Source organism: Humulus lupulus, chromosome 3 (assembly GCF_963169125.1).
Source record: "Humulus lupulus chromosome 3, drHumLupu1.1, whole genome shotgun sequence".
Taxonomy (NCBI): domain Eukaryota; kingdom Viridiplantae; phylum Streptophyta; class Magnoliopsida; order Rosales; family Cannabaceae; genus Humulus; species Humulus lupulus.
The window spans coordinates 287544810-287552389 of NC_084795.1; positions in this window are offsets into that span (position 1 = coordinate 287544810).

Sequence of the window (7580 nt, forward strand, 5' to 3'; positions counted from 1 at the left end):
TTTTTTTGTTTGGTTGAATTAGGACCCCAATTCATGGTCAATAACAGCCCTATATAATATTATTGAGATGGGAAAAGGATCAAAAAAATTAGAGCTTGTTAGAGAGAAATATGAGTGAATTACGAGATCGCTTCGGAGCCCTAGGCAGCTGCCTAGGAGATTTGGCCTGAAAGGTCAATTTTTTTGTTTGGTTGAAATAGGACCCCAATTCATGGTCAATAACAGCCCTATATAATATTATTGAGATGGGAAAAGGTTCAAAAAAATTAGAGCTTTTTAGGGAGAAATATGAGTGAATTACGAAATCGCTTCGGAGCCCTAGGCAGCTGCCTAGGAGATTTTCCCTGAAAGGTCAATTTTTTTGTTTGGTTGAATTAAGACCCCAATTCATATTCAATAACAGCCCTATATAATATTATTGAGACGGGAAAAGGATAAAAAAAATTAGAGCTTGTTAGAGAGAAATATGAGTGAATTACGAGATCGCTTCGGAGCCCTAGGGAGCTGCCTAGGAGATTTGGCCTGAAAGGTCAATTTTTTTGTTTGGTTGAATTACGAGATCGCTTCAGAGCCCTAGGCAGCTGCCTAGGAGATTTGGCCTGAAAGGTCAATTTTTTTGTTTGGTTGAATTAGGACCCCAATTCATGGTCAATAACAGCCCTATATAATATTATTGAGATGGGAAAAGGATCAAAAAAATTAGAGCTTTTTAGAGAGAAATATGAGTGAATTACGAAATCGCTTCGGAGCCCTAGGCAGCTGCCTAGGAGATTTGGCCTGAAAGGACAATTTTTTTGTTTGGTTGAATTAGGACCCCAATTCATGGTCAATAACAGCCCTATATAATATTATTGAGATGGGAAAAGGTTCAAAAAAATTAGAACTTGTTAGAGAGAAATATGAGTGAATTACGAGATCGCTTCGGAGCCCTAGGCACCTGCCTAGGAGATTTGGCCTGAAAGGTCAATTTTTTTGTTTGGTTGAATTAGGACCCCAATTCATGGTCATTAACAGCCCTATATAATATAATTGAGATGGGAAAAGGTTCAAAAAAATTAGAGCTTGTTAGAGATATATATGAGTGAATTATGAAATATCTTCGGAGCCCTAGGCAGCTGCCTTGGAGATTTGGCCTGAAAGGTCAATTTTTTTGTTTGGTTGAATTAGGACCCCAATTCATGGTCAATAACAGCCCTATATAATATTATTGAGATGGGAAAAGGATCAAAAAAATTAGAGCTTGTTAGAGAGAAATATGAGTGAATTACGAGATCGCTTCGGAGCCCTAGGCAGCTGCCTAGGAGATTTGGCCTGAAAGGTCAATTTTTTTGTTTGGTTGAAATAGGACCCCAATTCATGGTCAATAACAGCCCTATATAATATTATTGAGATGGGAAAAGGTTCAAAAAAATTAGAGCTTTTTAGGGAGAAATATGAGTGAATTACGAAATCGCTTCGGAGCCCTAGGCAGCTGCCTAGGAGATTTTCCCTGAAAGGTCAATTTTTTTGTTTGGTTGAATTAAGACCCCAATTCATATTCAATAACAGCCCTATATAATATTATTGAGACGGGAAAAGGATAAAAAAAATTAGAGCTTGTTAGAGAGAAATATGAGTGAATTACGAGATCGCTTCGGAGCCCTAGGGAGCTGCCTAGGAGATTTGGCCTGAAAGGTCAATTTTTTTGTTTGGTTGAATTACGAGATCGCTTCAGAGCCCTAGGCAGCTGCCTAGGAGATTTGGCCTGAAAGGTCAATTTTTTTGTTTGGTTGAATTAGGACCCCAATTCATGGTCAATAACAGCCCTATATAATATTATTGAGATGGGAAAAGGATCAAAGAATTTAGAGCTTGTTAGAGAGAAATATGAGTGAATTACGAGATCGCTTCGGAGCCCTAGGCAGCTGCCTAGGAGATTTGGCCTGAAAGGTCAATTTTTTTGTTTGGTTGAAATAGGACCCCAATTCATGGTCAATAACAGCCCTATATAATATTATTGAGATGGGAAAAGGTTCAAAAAAATTAGAGCTTTTTAGGGAGAAATATGAGTGAATTACGAAATCGCTTCGGAGCCCTAGGCAGCTGCCTAGGAGATTTTCCCTGAAAGGTCAATTTTTTTGTTTGGTTGAATTAAGACCCCAATTCATATTCAATAACAGCCCTATATAATATTATTGAGACGGGAAAAGGATAAAAAAAATTAGAGCTTGTTAGAGAGAAATATGAGTGAATTACGAGATCGCTTCGGAGCCCTAGGGAGCTGCCTAGGAGATTTGGCCTGAAAGGTCAATTTTTTTGTTTGGTTGAATTACGAGATCGCTTCAGAGCCCTAGGCAGCTGCCTAGGAGATTTGGCCTGAAAGGTCAATTTTTTTGTTTGGTTGAATTAGGACCCCAATTCATGGTCAATAACAGCCCTATATAATATTATTGAGATGGGAAAAGGATCAAAAAAATTAGAGCTTTTTAGAGAGAAATATGAGTGAATTACGAAATCGCTTCGGAGCCCTAGGCAGCTGCCTAGGAGATTTGGCCTGAAAGGACAATTTTTTTGTTTGGTTGAATTAGGACCCCAATTCATGGTCAATAACAGCCCTATATAATATTATTGAGATGGGAAAAGGTTCAAAAAAATTAGAACTTGTTAGAGAGAAATATGAGTGAATTACGAGATCGCTTCGGAGCCCTAGGCACCTGCCTAGGAGATTTGGCCTGAAAGGTCAATTTTTTTGTTTGGTTGAATTAGGACCCCAATTCATGGTCATTAACAGCCCTATATAATATAATTGAGATGGGAAAAGGTTCAAAAAAATTAGAGCTTGTTAGAGATATATATGAGTGAATTATGAAATATCTTCGGAGCCCTAGGCAGCTGCCTTGGAGATTTGGCCTGAAAGGTCAATTTTTTTGTTTGGTTGAATTAGGACCCCAATTCATGGTCAATAACAGCCCTATATAATATTATTGAGATGGGAAAAGGATCAAAAAAATTAGAGCTTGTTAGAGAGAAATATGAGTGAATTACGAGATCGCTTCGGAGCCCTAGGCAGCTGCCTAGGAGATTTGGCCTGAAAGGTCAATTTTTTTGTTTGGTTGAAATAGGACCCCAATTCATGGTCAATAACAGCCCTATATAATATTATTGAGATGGGAAAAGGTTCAAAAAAATTAGAGCTTTTTAGGGAGAAATATGAGTGAATTACGAAATCGCTTCGGAGCCCTAGGCAGCTGCCTAGGAGATTTTCCCTGAAAGGTCAATTTTTTTGTTTGGTTGAATTAAGACCCCAATTCATATTCAATAACAGCCCTATATAATATTATTGAGACGGGAAAAGGATAAAAAAAATTAGAGCTTGTTAGAGAGAAATATGAGTGAATTACGAGATCGCTTCGGAGCCCTAGGGAGCTGCCTAGGAGATTTGGCCTGAAAGGTCAATTTTTTTGTTTGGTTGAATTACGAGATCGCTTCAGAGCCCTAGGCAGCTGCCTAGGAGATTTGGCCTGAAAGGTCAATTTTTTTGTTTGGTTGAATTAGGACCCCAATTCATGGTCAATAACAGCCCTATATAATATTATTGAGATGGGAAAAGGATCAAAGAATTTAGAGCTTGTTAGAGAGAAATATGAGTGAATTACGAGATCGCTTCGGAGCCCTAGGCAGCTGCCTAGGAGATTTGGCCTGAAAGGTCAATTTTTTTGTTTGGTTGAAATAGGACCCCAATTCATGGTCAATAACAGCCCTATATAATATTATTGAGATGGGAAAAGGTTCAAAAAAATTAGAGCTTTTTAGGGAGAAATATGAGTGAATTACGAAATCGCTTCGGAGCCCTAGGCAGCTGCCTAGGAGATTTTCCCTGAAAGGTCAATTTTTTTGTTTGGTTGAATTAAGACCCCAATTCATATTCAATAACAGCCCTATATAATATTATTGAGACGGGAAAAGGATAAAAAAAATTAGAGCTTGTTAGAGAGAAATATGAGTGAATTACGAGATCGCTTCGGAGCCCTAGGGAGCTGCCTAGGAGATTTGGCCTGAAAGGTCAATTTTTTTGTTTGGTTGAATTACGAGATCGCTTCAGAGCCCTAGGCAGCTGCCTAGGAGATTTGGCCTGAAAGGTCAATTTTTTTGTTTGGTTGAATTAGGACCCCAATTCATGGTCAATAACAGCCCTATATAATATTATTGAGATGGGAAAAGGATCAAAAAAATTAGAGCTTTTTAGAGAGAAATATGAGTGAATTACGAAATCGCTTCGGAGCCCTAGGCAGCTGCCTAGGAGATTTGGCCTGAAAGGACAATTTTTTTGTTTGGTTGAATTAGGACCCCAATTCATGGTCAATAACTGCCCTATATAATATTATTGAGATGGGAAAAGGTTCAAAAAAATTAGAACTTGTTAGAGAGAAATATGAGTGAATTACGAGATCGCTTCGGAGCCCTAGGCACCTGCCTAGGAGATTTGGCCTGAAAGGTCAATTTTTTTGTTTGGTTGAATTAGGACCCCAATTCATGGTCATTAACAGCCCTATATAATATAATTGAGATGGGAAAAGGTTCAAAAAAATTAGAGCTTGTTAGAGATATATATGAGTGAATTACGAAATATCTTCGGAGCCCTAGGCAGCTGCCTTGGAGATTTGGCCTGAAAGGTCAATTTTTTTGTTTGGTTGAATTAGGACCCCAATTCATGGTCAATAACAGCCCTATATAATATTATTGAGATGGGAAAAGGATCAAAAAAATTAGAGCTTGTTAGAGAGAAATATGAGTGAATTACGAGATCGCTTCGGAGCCCTAGGCAGCTGCCTAGGAGATTTGGCCTGAAAGGTCAATTTTTTTGTTTGGTTGAAATAGGACCCCAATTCATGGTCAATAACAGCCCTATATAATATTATTGAGATGGGAAAAGGTTCAAAAAAATTAGAGCTTTTTAGGGAGAAATATGAGTGAATTACGAAATCGCTTCGGAGCCCTAGGCAGCTGCCTAGGAGATTTTCCCTGAAAGGTCAATTTTTTTGTTTGGTTGAATTAAGACCCCAATTCATATTCAATAACAGCCCTATATAATATTATTGAGACGGGAAAAGGATAAAAAAAATTAGAGCTTGTTAGAGAGAAATATGAGTGAATTACGAGATCGCTTCGGAGCCCTAGGGAGCTGCCTAGGAGATTTGGCCTGAAAGGTCAATTTTTTTGTTTGGTTGAATTACGAGATCGCTTCAGAGCCCTAGGCAGCTGCCTAGGAGATTTGGCCTGAAAGGTCAATTTTTTTGTTTGGTTGAATTAGGACCCCAATTCATGGTCAATAACAGCCCTATATAATATTATTGAGATGGGAAAAGGATCAAAAAAATTAGAGCTTTTTAGAGAGAAATATGAGTGAATTACGAAATCGCTTCGGAGCCCTAGGCAGCTGCCTAGGAGATTTGGCCTGAAAGGACAATTTTTTTGTTTGGTTGAATTAGGACCCCAATTCATGGTCAATAACAGCCCTATATAATATTATTGAGATGGGAAAAGGTTCAAAAAAATTAGAACTTGTTAGAGAGAAATATGAGTGAATTACGAGATCGCTTCGGAGCCCTAGGCACCTGCCTAGGAGATTTGGCCTGAAAGGTCAATTTTTTTGTTTGGTTGAATTAGGACCCCAATTCATGGTCATTAACAGCCCTATATAATATAATTGAGATGGGAAAAGGTTCAAAAAAATTAGAGCTTGTTAGAGATATATATGAGTGAATTATGAAATATCTTCGGAGCCCTAGGCAGCTGCCTTGGAGATTTGGCCTGAAAGGTCAATTTTTTTGTTTGGTTGAATTAGGACCCCAATTCATGGTCAATAACAGCCCTATATAATATTATTGAGATGGGAAAAGGATCAAAAAAATTAGAGCTTGTTAGAGAGAAATATGAGTGAATTACGAGATCGCTTCGGAGCCCTAGGCAGCTGCCTAGGAGATTTGGCCTGAAAGGTCAATTTTTTTGTTTGGTTGAATTAGGACCCCAATTCATGGTCAATAATAGCCCTATATAATATTATTGAGATGGGAAAAGGTTCAAAAAAATTAGAGCTTGTTAGAGAGAAATATGAGTGAATTACGAAATCGCTCCTAAGCCCTAGGCAGCGGCCTAGGAGATTTGGCCTGAAAGGTCAATTTTTTTGTTTGGTTGAATTAGGACCCCAATTCATGGTCAATAACAGCCCTATATAATATTATTGAGATGGGAAAAGGATCAAAAAAATTAGAGCTTGTTAGAGAGAAATATGAGTGAATTACGAAATCGCTTCGGAGTCCTAGGCAGCTGCCTAGGAGATTTGGCCTGAAAGTTCAATTTTTTTGTTTGGTTGAACTAGGACCCCAATTCATGGTCAATAATAGCCCTATATAATATTATTGAGATGGGAAAAGGTTCAAAAAAATTAGAGCTTGTTAGAGAGAAATATGAGTGAATTACGAAATCGCTTCGGAGCCCTAGGCAGCTGCCTAGGAGATTTGGCCTGAAAGGTCAATTTTTTTGTTTGTTTGAATTAGGACCCCAATTCATGGTCAATAACAGCCCTATATAATATTATTGAGATGGGAAAAGGTTCAAAAAAATTAGAGCTTTTTAGAGAGAAATATGAGTGAATTACGAAATCGCTTCGGAGCCCTAGGCAACTGCCTAGGAGATTTGGCCTGAAAGGTCAATTTTTTTGTTTGGTTGAATTTGGACCCCAATTCATGGTCAATAACAGCCCTATATAATATTATTGAGATGGGAAAAGAATCAAAAAATTTAGAGCTTGTTAGAGAGAAATATGAGTGAATTACGAGATCGCTTCGGAGCCCTAGGCAGCTGCCTAGGAGATTTGGCCTGAAAGGTCAATTTTTTTGTTTGGTTGAATTAGGACCCCAATTCATGGTCAATAATAGCCCTATATAATATTATTGAGATGGGAAAAGGTTCAAAAAAATTAGAGCTTGTTAGAGAGAAATATGAGTGAATTACGAAATCGCTCCTAAGCCCTAGGCAGCGGCCTAGGAGATTTGGCCTGAAAGGTCAATTTTTTTGTTTGGTTGAATTAGGACCCCAATTCATGGTCAATAACAGACCTATATAATATTATTGAGATGGGAAAAGGATCAAAAAAATTAGAGCTTGTTAGAGAGAAATATGAGTGAATTACGAGATCGCTTCGGAGCCCTAGGCAGCTGCCTAGGAGATTTGGCCTGAAAGGTCAATTTTTTTGTTTGGTTGAATTAGGACCCCAATTCATGGTCAATAATAGCCCTATATAATATTATTGAGATGGGAAAAGGTTCAAAAAAATTAGAGCTTGTTAGAGAGAAATATGAGTGAATTACGAAATCGCTCCTAAGCCCTAGGCAGCGGCCTAGGAGATTTGGCCTGAAAGGTCAATTTTTTTGTTTGGTTGAATTAGGACCCCAATTCATGGTCAATAACAGCCCTATATAATATTATTGAGATGGGAAAAGGATCAAAAAAATTAGAGCTTGTTAGAGAGAAATATGAGTGAATTACGAAATCGCTTCGGAGTCCTAGGCAGCTGCCTAGGAGATTTGGCCTGAAAGTTC